General features: G+C 45.0%; 1 protein-coding gene across 2 annotated transcripts in view; it reads right to left on the bottom strand.

The window, feature by feature from the left end:
- The window catches only part of KIF14 (kinesin family member 14), a 132,892-nt gene that overhangs the window by 79,068 nt on the left and 37,820 nt on the right, over nucleotides 1-16,004 (bottom strand). The gene's annotated exons all lie outside the window — the stretch shown is intronic.

Raw genomic sequence — 16,004 nt, 5'->3', positions numbered from 1 at the left:
AGGAAAGCCTATTAGGCCTATTAGGCTTTCCTAGATACAAAAATGGAGGGAAAAAGCCTAAGTAAATTAAGCCCTTAGTTTGGTGATTGCCTTACCATTTCCTTGGATTTATTTCACTCTTTAGCTTCTCTCCTAGGGCATCCAAGATTAATACATTCAAGACTGAACTTTATGGTAGCATGTCCAAGAGGATTGCATGGTAACTTGCCTGATTGGTTCAAAAGGTAGCAGGCCTCAAGTCACCTAAATAGGATTTTAAAGAATTCTGTGAAGAAGCCAGCTGTCATGGTTCATCTGGATGCCAGCAACATAGGACAGAAGGGATACTCTGGAGGCTAACATGAGGCTTTTAGATAGGAAATTGAAATCCAGAGTCTCCAGAATTGCATTCTCAGAAATGCTCTCTGTTCCATATGCAGGACCCCAGAAGCAGGCAGAGCTCCAGACTCAAAGCACTGATGAAACAATGGTGCATAAAAGAGGGTTTTAGATTGGTTAGAAGGAGAGTCTATGCTGAAAGGATGGGCTGCCCCTTAACAAGGGTGGAACCCAGCTGCCAGCACCAAGATTTAAAAAAGGAGATAGAACAGTTTTTAAAACTAAATCATAAGGAAAAGCAGATAGTTGCTCAGGAACACATGATTCAGAGTGATTTATCTTGAAAGGACACAGGCATAACAGAAAAGGTGGAAAATCCTGATGGAGAGGCAGTGGTAACGTAGCCCAGGTGGAATTAAATAAAGATCAGACAAAACATGAAGAATTCCAAATTACTTTCAATCAACTGCGAATAAACAGGTTGTGAATACAAACAAAACACACACACACACTAACTTATTTGTATGCAAATGAAAAATGTCAAAAGAAAAGAGACTGGCAAGTTAGAAGCTAAGGCACTTAATGAAAATATAGGCACAAATTTTCTCAGAGACTTTGGGATAGAGGGGCACTGATACCACAATACAAACTGTACCATAAGGCAGGTGAGGGGTGGCACTATATAAAGGATGGCAGAATCAAGCAGGAAACAAGCCACACTGTGGAATCTTTATGGACAGAAATTCCATTTGTGTTCACAAAAGAGTATAGTAGTGGATGTATATGACTATCTACCTGGTCAAGATGAAGAAAAACGTGGTGACCCCCTGGTTGGCCACTAGATGGCCCTAGGTCCCTACAATAGAAGTTAGCTAGTAAAAGGAGAAGCCATTTATCAGTACCTTCCCTCAGAGACAGTTTGTAGCAGGTGGATCCTTTGTCCATAAGTGGGGCTAGTAGTTGGTTAGATGTGGCTTTTGAGTTCTGGTTTTGAAAAGTAAGGAGCTCTTAGAGTGTTTTCTTTAGACAGAGGTCTATCCCTTCACTAAACACCTGGATTTTAAAAACCCTGAATGCATGAAATCCAGGCTTTATGTGCATGGCCGTGCCTTGTGCGCACCGAGCAAATTTTCGAAGGGACCCGGCCACGTGCGAAAAGCCCTGTACATGCCCAAGTGCCAGGCTTGGGCATGTACAGTTCAGGAGCTGAAGTAAGTTGTGAAACAAAAGAAAAAAAAAAAAAGGTAGGGTTTAGGGGGTTGGGAGGAGAGGGGAAGGGGAAGGCCGGAACGCATCGCCACACAGAAATCGCAAGAGCCCACACCCTTGTGTGCATCGCCTGCACATATGCATGCGGATTATAAAATCTAGTGCGTATGTGCACACAGCCCACAGATTTTCTACCCTGCACATGCCGCCACATGCATGTTAGAAAAATCTGCATGACCATGGGTGTGCACCGGGAAGCGCGTGCACATGGACACGTGTATGCAGAGTGGAAAATGTACTCCTAAGTGAATTTTTGGAGGAAAAAAATCCTCTCTTTACTGCCTCCTGCTTAATATCATTGCGATATTAAGTAGGAGGAAAAACGAAACTAATTTAACTTTAAAAAAAAAAAAAAAAAGCCAGCAATCCACTGACAAAGCGTCCATGTCCTGAAACCCCTGACTGTGCGACATTTGGGAAAACGACACAGAAACTCAGCATCAGTTTTCCCTAACCGGTGGACGGCAAACACGCTCAGGCTCTGGTTAGCAAGGAGGCGCTAGGGGCACGCAAGCAAACCTAGCGCCTCCTTGCTAATGTGACCCCTAGTTTAAATATTGCATGGCGCCCCCAGGATGGGCGCCTGGGGGCTCATTAAGAAAGCGGGCGCTGACTGTTCAGCGCATGATTATTGCATCAGCCCCATTGTAAGAAATTGCAAGACAGGATATCCAAATGGCAGATTGAATTTAATGTGGACAAGTGCACAGTGATGCACATAGGGAAATTAAATCTGAACTATAAGCACACAATGCTGGGCTCCATAATAGGAGCCACCACTCTGGAAAAAAGGGATTTTGTAATCCTTGTGGATAAGATGCTGAAATCTTCAACTCAGGGTGCAGGTGCAGTCTAATCTATTCTAATCTTGAATTTACATATTTCATTCCTGGTCCATCAAAGGGTCACCCAATATGGTTTACAACAACTGAAAAACCATAATCAAATACCTCCTAAAATATATAATACAATACATAATCACATTCTAAAATATAGAAACAAATGTCACATAATCAGACCAGACTCCCAATCACCCAGCAGATCCCATATCTTGAGCAGTCACTAGGCCATCAACTGCCCAACCAATTAAATAACCCCACCCTTCATAAAATCCAAAGCCTCAAAAGCATACAAAATCCTCCTCCACTAAAGGAGCAGCGATAACAGCAAAATTCCCCACAATGCATCATATAAGAAGTCTCCATGAAAGGGCATGCTGAAAAAGGTTTGTGACAAACTTGGGTAACCCAAGAGCAATTAAGTTCTGTTTGACCCATCCCCCAGGCTAAGAGGTTGCTGTGCAGCCATTCTCTATGGATTTAGGCAGAGAAGTCACTTTGAAAAGCCCCATTTTCCAGATTGAAATTAATTTTATTTTTTTATTTATTTTTAATTAATCTGGAAATAGAATAGATTAGACTGCACCTGGACCCCGAGTTGAGGATTTCAGCATCTTGTCCACAAGGATTACAAAATCCTTTCCCCCCCCCCCCCCCCCCCCCCAGAGTGGTGACTCCTATTATGGAGGGGGGGGTGGGGGTAGACCGGTGTCTTGAAATCTCACACTCCTGACAAGCAACAGGCAAACCAAGCCAGAACTAGGTGGATGCATTACTTTCACCACAAATCTGAGCAGCGGTACCCTCTAAGTACAGTTTCCTTCATTTCAGACCTGTGTGTTTTTATTTGGCGTTCACCCTGGTAGTCAAGACAGAAAACCCCGACAGTCCCTCCTGTAATAAAGGACCATCCAAACACTATAATTAAAAAAAAAAAAACAAAACAAAACACACAAGCAGATACAGACCATTCCATGCTACAATATTTGTTCTCGTTAGTAAAAGTAAAAGGAAGGCTGAACTGACCTCCCTTGTAATTGGGGGGGGGGGGGGGGAAGGGTGACGAGTGCCAGCTAGTCATCAGTCAGTACTCCCAAAAGGAGAACGCAGTTAGCAACATTATATCTTAATGAACTCTTTCAACTCTGTCCCAGGAAGTTGGGTAGGAAACGTTAACCCCCAAGGATCAGGTAGCTGTTACTGCTCCGAAGCCCGTTGCTTCAAAGCAGCTCTGCCAGCTCTGGCTCTCACTGTATGAGTGGAGGTGGAAAGATGACACGCAGGCAAAGGGATAAAAGGGAAAACAGGGGTGGGCGACAGAGAGGCAGAGGACAGTGCTCACACAGAGGCGATGCTAGTCAGTTAACTTGATTTATCCAACCTTGGGACATCATTCCCCGAGACAGTTAACTCTGGCATTCTGACAGCTGGTGGTTAAATAAGTCAATTACTGTGTATTTATTTTTGAGGTAATAAAATTTTAGCTTGGTAGTTAGAAATTGTGTCAGAATATATTTTTCTTTTAAAAAACATTACTTCCTAGTATTTTTCTACTGTTATAGTATTATTCTACTCATCTTAAATACTGTTTTTATTCCGGTGCTGCGCCACCTCTGAAGGTGAGAAAGGTGAAAAGGGAAATATTTCTAGGTTGGTTTAAATTTTTGCTCAGTTCACCTCCCAAATGAGAGCAGATCTAATGAAAAGATTTTCTTTGATAGTAAGAGGCATTTTCCTTCTTGGGTAGTGTTGTAATTCTGCTGGGGATAAATGCCAGGCCACTACGTCTTCTATTGTAATGACAATATTTAAAATGTACCAATCTAAAAAACTATTCCCAGTTTATGCAGCCACAGTATAATGTTGTCCCCGATGGGTTTTATGATAATATATTTATGATTGGAACCTTAGGAGGTTTTCAGTATTTGTTTTGGAACTGTTCAAAATAATACTGTATATATTTCAGAAGTTGTTCGCTGTTTTACAGTTGTCCCTCGCTTGGGTGCCTAATGGTAGTCGGGTGAGAAATAAAATTAGTGAAAAGTCTTCCATGTTTATTGGGCACCTTGTGAGATGAAGTTATATAAAATTCTAGATGCTCCTCCCCTTCCATAGGGGAGAAAAAAAAATACTAGATTGAGCTATTTAGAGCTTTGATATTAAAGTTTTTTTGCCACAAAATGGCAGCACTTGTAAGGGGTACAGCAATTTAGGTACTTGTATTAAATAGATTTTTCCTCTTAAAAGGGGAGTTTTATTTCTAGGACCTCAGTTTTTCAATGTTTTGGCACAGATTACCTTGGTATGGATTTTTTTTTTTTTTTTTTTTTTAAGAATATCTGAGACCTGCATACAAGTTGTGGATATATATTAAACATAATCACCACCACAACCACACTTTGAGAATCTTGTAGATAGTCCCATGCAACCATGTCAAAATACTCTCTCAGCGTCTAACTTTACAAGTCTCTTTTCTAGACTCAATTGTGATTGCTGCTATGAGCATTCTGATACTAAATGATAGCCTGCTAGCTGCCATAAAGTGTTTTGTTAGGGTATACGAGTTCTGGAATGTAGTATTTGATTTGTTCTGCGAAACAATTTGGCGATAGTTCTCACATATTGATTTAGAAGGGATACAGGTCTATAGAAGCTAAGCAGATCAATAATTAACTAGAGGGACGACAGCAGAAGACTCTGGTCACATTAGGTATGTGCATTCATTTTTTTCGTGCGCACTAAAACGAAATAAAAAAATGAGTCAAATAATAGGACTAAAATAAAACAAAAAGAAAAAGAAACATTTTCCAGCTGCACATCCCTATCACTTAGCATCAGTACAGAAATCATCCTAAGACTAGGGTTCACATGTTGGTCACGATCCTACAGACTGAAGCAGACTACCCTATGGTCTAGACTGGGGGAAGAATGAAATAGAAAGACCAGATACAACTCAATATTGAACACAGAAATATCTAAATTTGTCTACCAAAAACAAAAACAAAAGCACAACAAAAGTCCAGTTTCCCAGCTGCTACTGGCAACTGTTTAAAAAGTCCCAATTTGAGGTCACGTGATGCACTAGCCTGGTGAGACGTGCTCTCCAGAGCTCCGGGTGTGAGCCAGCTAAAAGCTAACAATTTGAAGTGTTAAAGTTAGGCGCCGCGCTGCCAGAAGATCTTGAAAGATTGCGGAAGACTCTAAGCACCTACCAGGAGCTTTGTAGGCTGAAGGGTATGTCGGCAAGACCGCCACGGAAGGAGAAAGAAAAGCTGAAGTGTGGTGGCAGTGAGCCCAAAATGGCCGACGGCGCGAAAGAGCCTGAAAACGCTGGCTTTGATGAAGCTGCGATTACCCGAATGACGGCGGCCGTGGTGGAAGCGCTTGAGCCCAATTTTGCGGGGATTGCCGAAAACTTTACGACCATTAAAGAGTCGTTAGGGGGCATTGGACACCGGATTGAGATCGCGGAGGGCCGGATAGCCGCGGTGGAGGAGGACCAGCAATCCCTTGCGGCCCGGGTGACGGCCCTCGAGCAGGCAGCGAGCGTGGCGGATACCAAATTAGAGGATCTCGAAAACCGGGCGCGGAGGAACAATCTTAAGTTTATGGGCCTACCCGAAGAGATCCTGGAGGGTGAGTTGCAGACCTTAATTGAAACTTGGCTGCCCGGGGCACTGAACTTGGACAGTTTGGAGGGAAAGCTGGTTGTCGAGAGAGCGCACCGATTGGGGCCCCGGAGGGAATCAGAAACCCGCCCGCGTTTAGTCATTGCCAGATTTATGAACTGGGCTCAAAGATCTTTGATCCTCACTGCCTACCGTAAGAAGCGTGACCTCCGATATAAGGACCACAAAGTAGTGATGTTTCAGGACTTCTCGGCGGGAGTAGCGGCGAAGAGGCGTCTGTTTGGCCCACTGTGCAATGATCTCTATAACAGCAATGTTCGTTTTGAGCTACAGTTCCCCGCGGTCTTAAAAGTGTGGCGGGATGGAAAGGTGTTCACCTTTGACATGCCTGATAAGGCGAAGGAGTGGCATCAAACTAATGGCGGTGCGAAGTGACAGTGTGGTGCCGGACAAGGCCTTGGATTCCTGGTTATTGGTCCGGGAACTGATTGACTGCGACTTTATGGTATGAAGACGGAGGAGCACTGGGAAGCTATGCTCAAGTTTCGAAGAACATATCCTGCCGGGGAGCCACGGCTTTAGGAGGAATGTACAGTGTTATTGGGTTATAACTTGTTTGCGATTGTTGCACCACAGAGGCATTAGTACCCCAGCCACGAGGTGACTTAAGATAGCAGCACGGTTTCTTCTGGCGGTATGTTAGGGGCACCTGAGCTCCTGATCGGGATACCATGCTTAACGCTTGCGCAGTGCGACGCTGCCCAGTGTCTCTCCTGCCCGCGAAAATTGCACGAGATGGAGCAGGATTGGTGGCGGAGGGCATGAGCCCATCTAAGACTCTGCTGGGCTGCCACATCTGATCTGGATTGCTGGTGGGACGCAGAATAACCTCTTGCAGGGGCTAAAAATACCTCAGTTATATTGGTGCTTGTTTCTTTTCTTTTTTTTGCTGTGTCATGTTTACATACCTTGTATCTTTTTCTTAATTATCTTTTTCTCAAATGTTCGTTAGGACGGATTATATGTGTTCAATAATGGTATGCTACGGGAGGCTTAGAACGGTGCGGGGGCTGGCTCACACCTGGTTGCATCATACACGGGCCTCTTACCCACTTCTATGTGGGGCTTATCTCTGGTTTTTCTTCACTTGGGGTGGGGGGGTTTGGGGGGCGGGGAGGGAGTTCGGGAGGGGGTAGGGGGGGGATGATGATACACACTACACCACGCCGAGGCAGGAAAGTGGCATGCCACCTCTCCGGGTGGCGGCTCAGGCTGGGAGGCCGCCGTCCGGTGGATGGCACCAATGGACTGGGTGGTATGAGACGGCTCTAACGACAGGATAGGACGGATTAGGTACATATCCTGGAATGTGGGGGGCATTTCTACGCCGATTAAGAGACAAAAAATACTGAGTGCCCTTCAACGGCAGCACGTGGGAATTGCAGCACTTCAGGAGACCCACTTGTCTATGGCTGAAAGTCTGAAACTAAAAAAACAGTGGGTGGGACAGTGTTATGCTGTGCCTGCGGTGGGGAGGAAGGCAGGAGTCGCGATACTAATACATAAATCTATTAAGTTTGAGCTAATACGACAGGTGGCAGATGAGCGGGGCAGATATATTATTCTGATTGGCAAAGTACATGGCAGGGATATAACAGTCTGCAATCTCTATGCTCCTAATGTGTATACTCATGCCTTCTTCCAAGGTGTAGTAGCCGAGTTGGTGGGTATTATTCGCGGTCCCGTGGTGATGTTGGGAGACTTTAACTGTGTGAGGGATTCTGAGGTGGACAGGTCCCAAAGGGCACAGTTTACACAAAATATGAGGGGCAAAGGGGTAGCATATATGTGTGAGGAACTTCAACTCCTTGATATCTGGCGAACTTTAAATCCGACCGAGAGGGACTATACGCATGTTTCGAAGGCGCATGCAACTATGTCTAGAATCGACTATGTGTTGATTTCGACTAGTTTACTTTCCAACACTGGACAAGCCAAAATAGGACCTATAGAAATATCAGACCATGCCATCATCTGGGTAGATATAGGTGATGGGGATGGGGGTGATGGGGCACGTCAGTGGCGGTTTCCCAGTCATCTGTATGCTGATGAAAAATTTCGAGATTTCCTATTGAGTAAGTGGGACGAATTTGCAATCCATAACAGCGCACATAAAATCGACCCATGGCTGTACTGGGAGACCAGTAAGGCAGTCATGAGGGGGGAAATAGTGTCCTACACCATAGCGAAATCCAAAGCGATGAGCAAGAGTATAGTGCTTTTAGAACAACAATTGCGACAGGCGAAGCAGCGCTTGGCTCTCCTGAAATCTCCTCAGGCGTTAGAGCACTATAATGCGGTACTGCGCTCGCTCAATACTTTACTTCATGAGAGGGCGCGGAGGGGGATGCAGCGAGGAGCGCATAATTTTTTTAGGTATGGGAATAAATCTGGTCGGGTTTTGGCAAACATGGTTAGGATAGCGAGGGGCAGCACGGTGATTGACAAACTGAGGCGGGCGGATGGGACCCCACTGGTTACGGGGGACCCCACTGGTTACGGGGGACGAGATATGTGCAGAATTTCGCATGTTTTATGAGAAGTTATATAAGGAGGATAGGAAGGGGGGTCGTTTACAAGAGGAAGAGTTTTTTTTCTGGCCTTTCTATTCCTAAGATCACGGCCCACCAGTTGGAATATCTAAATAGACCCATCCAGCTTGACGAATTGCAGAGCGCTATACGGGCTAGTAAGCTTAACAAAGCCCCAGGTCCAGATGGCCTTTCCGCCGAATACTATAAGTGTTTGCATCTGAGGGCAGGGAGTGACCTATTGGCTTTTTACCGGGAGAAACCGGGAAAGAACCTGTCTACCCCCGGGGCGTATAGGCCGATCTCTCTTCTTAACTTCGAGGCAAAATTGTTTGCCAAGATTATGGCGGATCGGTTGGGAGGGGTTTTCCCTGATATTATCACACCAAATCAGGTGGGGTTTGTTAAAGGGCGTGCGATAAGTACCAATGTCACCAAACTGATCATTGCCATGGAGGAATGCCATAAACAAGGTGTAGAGGCAGTGGTGGTGGGATTTGATTCGGAGAAGGCATTTGATAGGGTCTCTTGGGAATATCTTTTTTCAGTGTTACACAGATATGGCTTTGAGGGGGAAATTGTCCAGGCCATTCAGATGCTCTATCGCGCACCAACCTCTGCGATTAGAGCGAATGGGCGGGTATCTGAGGCTTTCCGGTTATTCAGAGGCACGAGACAAGGATGCCCCCTGTCCCCACTGTTATATGTTTTATCCATTGACCCTCTGCTACGGAAAATTGAGGCGGATGCCCTGATAAAAGGTTTTGTCTGGGGGAGGCAGGAATTCAAAGTCTCAGCGTTTGCTGATGATGTTCTGGTGTTTTTAACATCTCCGCAACCATCTTTGGATCGAGTTCTGGCACATCAACAGTTGTTTGGGGCTTTTGCAGGGCTAAAAATAAATGTAGATAAATCTGAAGCTATGGAGCTGGGCCCGAACATACGGAAAAATTGGATAGGAGAGTTTAAACTGCGCTGGGTAGACAAGACCATGCGATATTTAGGTATTTTTCTCACTAGAGATGTCCATTGCCTCTATGAAGTGAACATCCGTCCGTTACTCACCAATCTGTCTAACAAGCTTAAAACATGGGGTACTTTACCGTTATCCCTGAAGGGGAAAATTGCATTACTCAAAATGTTGGAATTACCTCGCTGGTTGTATGTCTTACAACAGCTCCCCTTGTGGATCAAAAAGACTGATCTTGATCATATCCACCGGGCGATCCGCACGTATTTATGGGGGGGCCGTAAATCAAGACTGTCCCTGCAGACCTTGCAGCTAACCCTGGCGCAGGGGGGGTTGGCTTGTCCCAATTGGAGAGCATATAATTTAGCGTGCATCTTACGACACATACAAGACTGGTTAGAGAATACAGGGAAGTTTACACCTAGAGAATTTCTTTTAGCCTGGCTCTATCCCTATAATCCGGAAACGTTGATACAAGTGCCTGGGGCACAACTGCCCACGGAGTACCATCGTCATATGCTGCTTGCTTCAGGGAGGAAGGCATGGAGGTTTTTGTGTCTTCAACAATTAAAATTAGGTGGCATCACCACGCCTTATGTTACTCTCTGGGGTAATCCTATGCTCCCTAGTGGGGTACGGGGTGGGGTGTTCCAAGGGTGGCGAGCTAAGGGGATACAGAATGTTTATAATTTATTTGCCCCAGGGACTGGGATAATGTGGACATTCCAAGAGATGCAGTCTGTATATGGGATTCCGAAGCAAGACTTTTTCGCTTATTTACAGGTTAGGCATTACATATACACCCTGATAGGCACCTATACTCTGGCCCCAGGTTGGGAGAGTTTAAGGGGGTTCTTTATGCCCCGATCCAATAAAGGTCATTCGTGCGCCTCGCTGTCTCAAGCCTTGCGGGAAATCCCTGTGCAGCTGGCTATACTGGAGATACAAAATAAGTGGGTGAGGGTGGCCAATGTCTATCTGGCTACTGAAGCAATAGGTGAAATCCTAGAAAAAAGCGCTAAAGTGTCAGAAAATGTGATCCTTCAAGAGGTGGGTTTCAAGCTTTTGCATTGTATGTACATTTCTCAGTCGCAACGTTTTGCAGCGAAATTATGTGAATCTCCTACCTGTATTAAGTGTCAGAGGGAAATTGGCACTTTCTTTCATGGGATTTGGGAGTGTGAGCAAATTGAGCTCTTTTGGACAGAGATCTTGTTGCGTTTGGAGTCTCTGACTGTCTCACTTCCCAGGGATCTCAAACTATGTCTGTTTCGCTTGCCGCATACGGCTTCTCTGCAGGACTTACCAGACGTGGATTGGACTTTTCTGGAAAAAGCTTTAGTTATTGCGGTACAGACTATTATGTGCCAATGGATTTCACCGGAGAGACCTACGGCGGGTCAGTGGCATGAGCGGCTGGTGTCGCTGTTGCAACAGGAACTTTGGACTGCACAGACTCAGCCTATGGCGAAACAGAGTCTATGCTCGGCAATATGGAACAGGCTCTGGTGGTCTCTTTCGGATGCTCGGAGGAGTCTTATTTTAACCACCACTGGTTACAAGTATACGCATTCCAGGAACGGTGGCAGTTCGAAGTAGGATGCCTGTAACTGTCCGGTCCATACAAGGTTTCAGAAGAAGGATGCAATTACGGGCCCTTACATTGAGTTTGGAAGGTGGGCAATGGATGGTATGACACGGCTGTGTCTGTACGGTTAACTACTTGTGGAGTGGTGTGTATGGGGGTTGGGGGAGGGGGACGGGTCCTGGAGGGGGGGGGGATGGGGACGATGTTAGAACACGATGTTAGTCTTGGAAACAGTTTTGTTCCTTTGTAAGTTGTTACAATAAAACCTCAATAAAGAAATTTAAAAAAAAAAAAAAAAAAGTCCCAATTTAAATCCTGGATTTCAAATCAGTCCAAAGAGCTAAGAAAGTTCAAATTCCTCAGACCCAGGACCTATTGGGGGATGGGGTGGGGGCTGCAGTGCAGCCCATAATTCTTTCCTTCCAATCAGATCACTCAGTCTCCATGGTGACAAGGTACGGAGACAGAGACCCACTGATCCAGAAAAATAAGAAACAAAGTGGACGGAACTGTTGACTGAGAAGGCAGACTACAAGACATCAATAGTCAGAAAGAAATTAGAGAGACCCTAAATATGGGGACAGTTCAAAACTTACAAAGAAATGCACTCAAGGAGATCAAAGAAGAAAATTTGTATTTGGTTTTCTCAGACACACAAGCTATGCTGACCTCCAAGAAAAATAGTACTGCAACAAGAAAAATTTGGACTTGCTGCATAGTAATCCAGCTTTAAGAACAAAGAGCAAATTTGAAGCCATAAATGGGAGGTAAAGGTAGGGGGTTGTATAAAAGTTGTATGTTAAGATGCCAATACACTTCTTTTGTATAAAGCTTTGAACAACATGTAAGCCAGAGGTTTATTAAATTGTTCCTTTCCCTGCCTGTCTAAGGTGAATATAGTTTCAAAGAAGATAGCCCATGGCCATTTGGTGCTTACAGAGGAATGCTAATGCTAAATGTTTCCTTTGAAGCCAACAGATCATTGTCACATCATTGAGAGGGGCAATTACATTTCCCTTTGATATTTAAGAGTTTGTGTGGATTTTTTTTTTTTTTTAAACCAGCTGGAAGCCAGTTCTGTAGTTATTGTTAAGACTACACTGACACCAAGTGGACATGGAGATGCTAAAATTTATAATAAAATCAGTGTTCCAAAAAACAAACAAAAAAAAATTTAAATTTGAACCAAAGATGAAAAGGACTATGATGGCAGAAAAGAACCAAATAGTCCATCCAGTCTGCCCAGCATGTTTCTTATGGTAGTAACTGCCACTCCATGCAATTATCCCCAAGCCTTATGATAATCCATAAAATATTACTGCTAGCAACATTCTTACTGGGTGATGAGCCTTCTTGAAATTTCAGACAATGTTGCTTGATGTGCTTGCTTAAGGACTTGGCTGTAGAAGCAGTCCTGCACATTTTCCCTTATACCTGCTTGTCAGTACTCCTCACATTAAAAGTCAGGGTCCATGTTGGTTGTCATATGAATCCAATTCCCTTCCTTCCCCACCCCGTCAAGGGGGAGAACAATGTTGCAGATACTTCAAAAGCATCAAGGCTTATTGGTTAAAAGTAGTAATCTCCATGACTTGTGTTAATGATAGTAACTGCCACTCCATGCAGGTTGCTCCATGCTCATCAGTACCCCAGACCATAAAAGTCAGGGCCCTCGTGGTTTAAATCCATTTCCCCTGCCGAAGTGCAGAGAAATGTTGCAGTTGCATCAAGTCTTATTGGTTAAGGGTAGTAATCTCCCTGCCTTCTGTTAGAAGTGGTAACCGCCACACCATGCACCCTTTTCTTCATTTCCATCCTCTAGCCTTTAGAGAGCTACAGTGTCTATCCCATGCACCTTTGAATTCTTAGACTGCTTTCATCTTCACCACCTCCTCCAGAAGGGCATTCCACCACCCTCTTCATGAAGAAATATTTATGATGGTTCTGAGTTGTCCCCCTTGGAGTTTCATATTGTGATCCCTAGAACTACAGATTCCTTTCCAATGGAAGAGGTTTGTGCATCGTTAATATTTGTCAGGTATCTGAAGGTCTGTATCGTATCTACCCCTGCACCTCCTCTCCTCCAGGGTATACATATTTAGATCCTTCAGTCTCTCCTCACAGGTTTTCTGACAAACCCCACCATTTTGGTCACCCTTTTCTGGACCACCTCTAGTCTGTCTTATATGCTGATGACATACAATTTGTGATACGTATACATTCTTCTGGGTTGATACTCTTGAGCACCTTGACAACTGTTTCTCCGCCATTAATAAATGGTTGAAACACCACAAATTGTCTAAACATGATGAAAACTGAGTTCCTTGTTATTCACAGTCCCTATTCACCTATCAGCCTTAATTCATTTCTCTCTTTGGCCACAATTTCACTATCCAACAGCAGGCCAAAAAAGTCTTGGAGTCATTCTAGACACTATCTTTCCGGTCCCACATTAACATGTCATTGCTCAAGGTTTCTATCACCTTCATGTTTTATTGGGTCTTAAACTCCTTCATGCACGGGATTTTTTTTTTTTTTTTTTTTTTTTCGTTTAAACAATTTTTATTGGTAACCAAGCAGCGTATATACAACATGTATAACAGGAACAGTTAGGAGACACACAACCAAGTCCAAGTGTCTACAGTACAAAAGAGTTCTGCATGTTGTGCTAACTATAACAAAGAGTCACCATCATTTTAACAACATGGAGAAAAGAAATAACCCCAGCCAACCCATTATCCCTCCCCCCACCCTCCCACATGGTCATAATTGCTGGTGTCCAGAAGTGAGGAAGCCAGCGGCCCCTCGGTAAGGGATTCATCAGAGAAGTCAGGAACAGAAGAAGACAAAAGAGAACAAATAAAAACACAAGAGGGCACGATACAGCATACCACTGCGGTACTCAGCTGAAAGGCACCGCTGAACGGACCCGTGACAGAAGTCAGTAAAGACCACACACCTCTGAGATTGGGGAATGAAGCAAAACCCTCGTGCATATACGTAAGATATTACCCAGAAGGGAACACAAAGATTGGGTCCGGTAGGTGAGCAATTAATTAAGGTACGAGTGGAGAAAGAACCTCACCCTGTTTCTGTAACCAAGTGCAATAAGGTTCCCAAATTTTATGGAAAGCTCCTAGGCGATCCCGTAGCACAGCCGTCAGCCTACCCATGCTGTAATATGAATGTAAACGTTTATGTACATGAGCCAAAGAGGGAGCATGAACCCTCTTCCAGTGTAATGCGATCTCTGCCCGTGTTGCAATAAAGATTTGTAAAAGTAATTGCTGTGTGTGTTTTGGAGTATCGTCAATGGGGAGACCAAGCAAAGCATGCCAGGGGCGAATCTGAGGAGAAACAGGAAAAAGCCGACTCACCCAAGCGAGAACCTGCGACCAGCATTCCTGGACCCTTGGGCAATCCCACCAGATGTGATAAGTACCCTTGTCACCACACCCCCTCCAACAGACATCAGGAATTGAAGGTACAAATTTATGGAGGGCCTCAGGTGTTCTGTGCCAGCGATATATTAATTTATAACAATTTTCCTGTAGGCCAGCTGAGAGAGAGCATTTAGTGGCGGTGGAATATATTTGCTCCCAATCTGCGTCATCTAGCGGGATCGAAAGGTCCACCTCCCAAAGAGTTCTGTGACGTTGTACCCCTAGCCGACGTCCACTAATAAGGGCATAAATTTTGGAAATAACTCCTCTAATTGACGAGGCATTCTGGCAATACGTTTCAAATAGGGTATTCTTCGTCCTCAAGGTGCCCTCTCGCAGCCCCTTTTGAACGAAATGGGAAACTCTAGCATACAAAAGAAAGTCCATGCTGACAAAGGCATATGTATCACATAACTGGGTCTGGGTCAGCAGAGCCTCCTGCTGCAGCACATGTCCCACTCTATATATGCCAGCTTTCTCCCAAAGAAGTTGGGACCTGGTGCGTTCATGTCCCCCATCGGCAAGGTGTGTAAAAAGATGTGTCATCAAAGAATAGGATTCAGTGCCCACCAAAATGGCACGCCACCGGCGCCACACCCGCAGCGTGGTGCGCAGTGCAAACGGTACAGTCACGGTCGTAGGCCATTTTACTGGAGGCTGCCAAGGCAACGCCCCTATTGGAAAGGAACCTATCATGGCCTGCTCCAGTCGTACCCACTGAGGTCTATCACGGGTGCCGTGGATTGCCACTAGTGCACGCAACTGCGCCGCGCAGTAGTACCATTCCAGATTGGGAAGATGCAAACCCCCCCTAACCTTGGGTTGATACAAGGTGGCCCTCGCAATCCGTGGCGGGCGTCTGCGCCAAATGAAACTGCATAAGAGCTGTTGCCACTGCTTGAGTTGCTGGGATGGAATAAAAATCGGTATAGTGGTGAAGAAGTATAAAAAACGGGGGAGTATATTCATTTTGACAATTGCCAGCCTTCCCAGCCAGGAATGAGCACTGTCCATCCACTGGTCTAGATTACCACCTATGTCCCTGGCAAGGGGGCGGTAGTTTAAGTCATAAAGCTGTTTGTTATGCGATCCTATACGAACCCCCAAATACTTAAGAGATGAAGGGGCCCATTTGAAGGGGAAACGACGCTGGAGCTCGGCGGCTAACTGAGGAGACAGTGTTAGATTAAGGATCTCTGATTTGTCAAAATTAATTTTCATCCCCGACACCGCTGTAAACTTATTTAGTTCGCCAAGTAGCCCGTCCAGCGACCGGTCTGGGTCGGTGAGGGTGAACATAATGTCATCAGCGAAGAGAGAGATCTTAAAATGGTCATTCCCCGCCCGCACCCCCTGA

The sequence above is a fragment of the Rhinatrema bivittatum genome, chromosome 10 (genome assembly GCF_901001135.1).
Source record: "Rhinatrema bivittatum chromosome 10, aRhiBiv1.1, whole genome shotgun sequence".
Classification (NCBI taxonomy): Eukaryota; Metazoa; Chordata; class Amphibia; order Gymnophiona; family Rhinatrematidae; genus Rhinatrema; species Rhinatrema bivittatum.
This window is presented reverse-complemented; position numbering and strand designations above follow the sequence as displayed.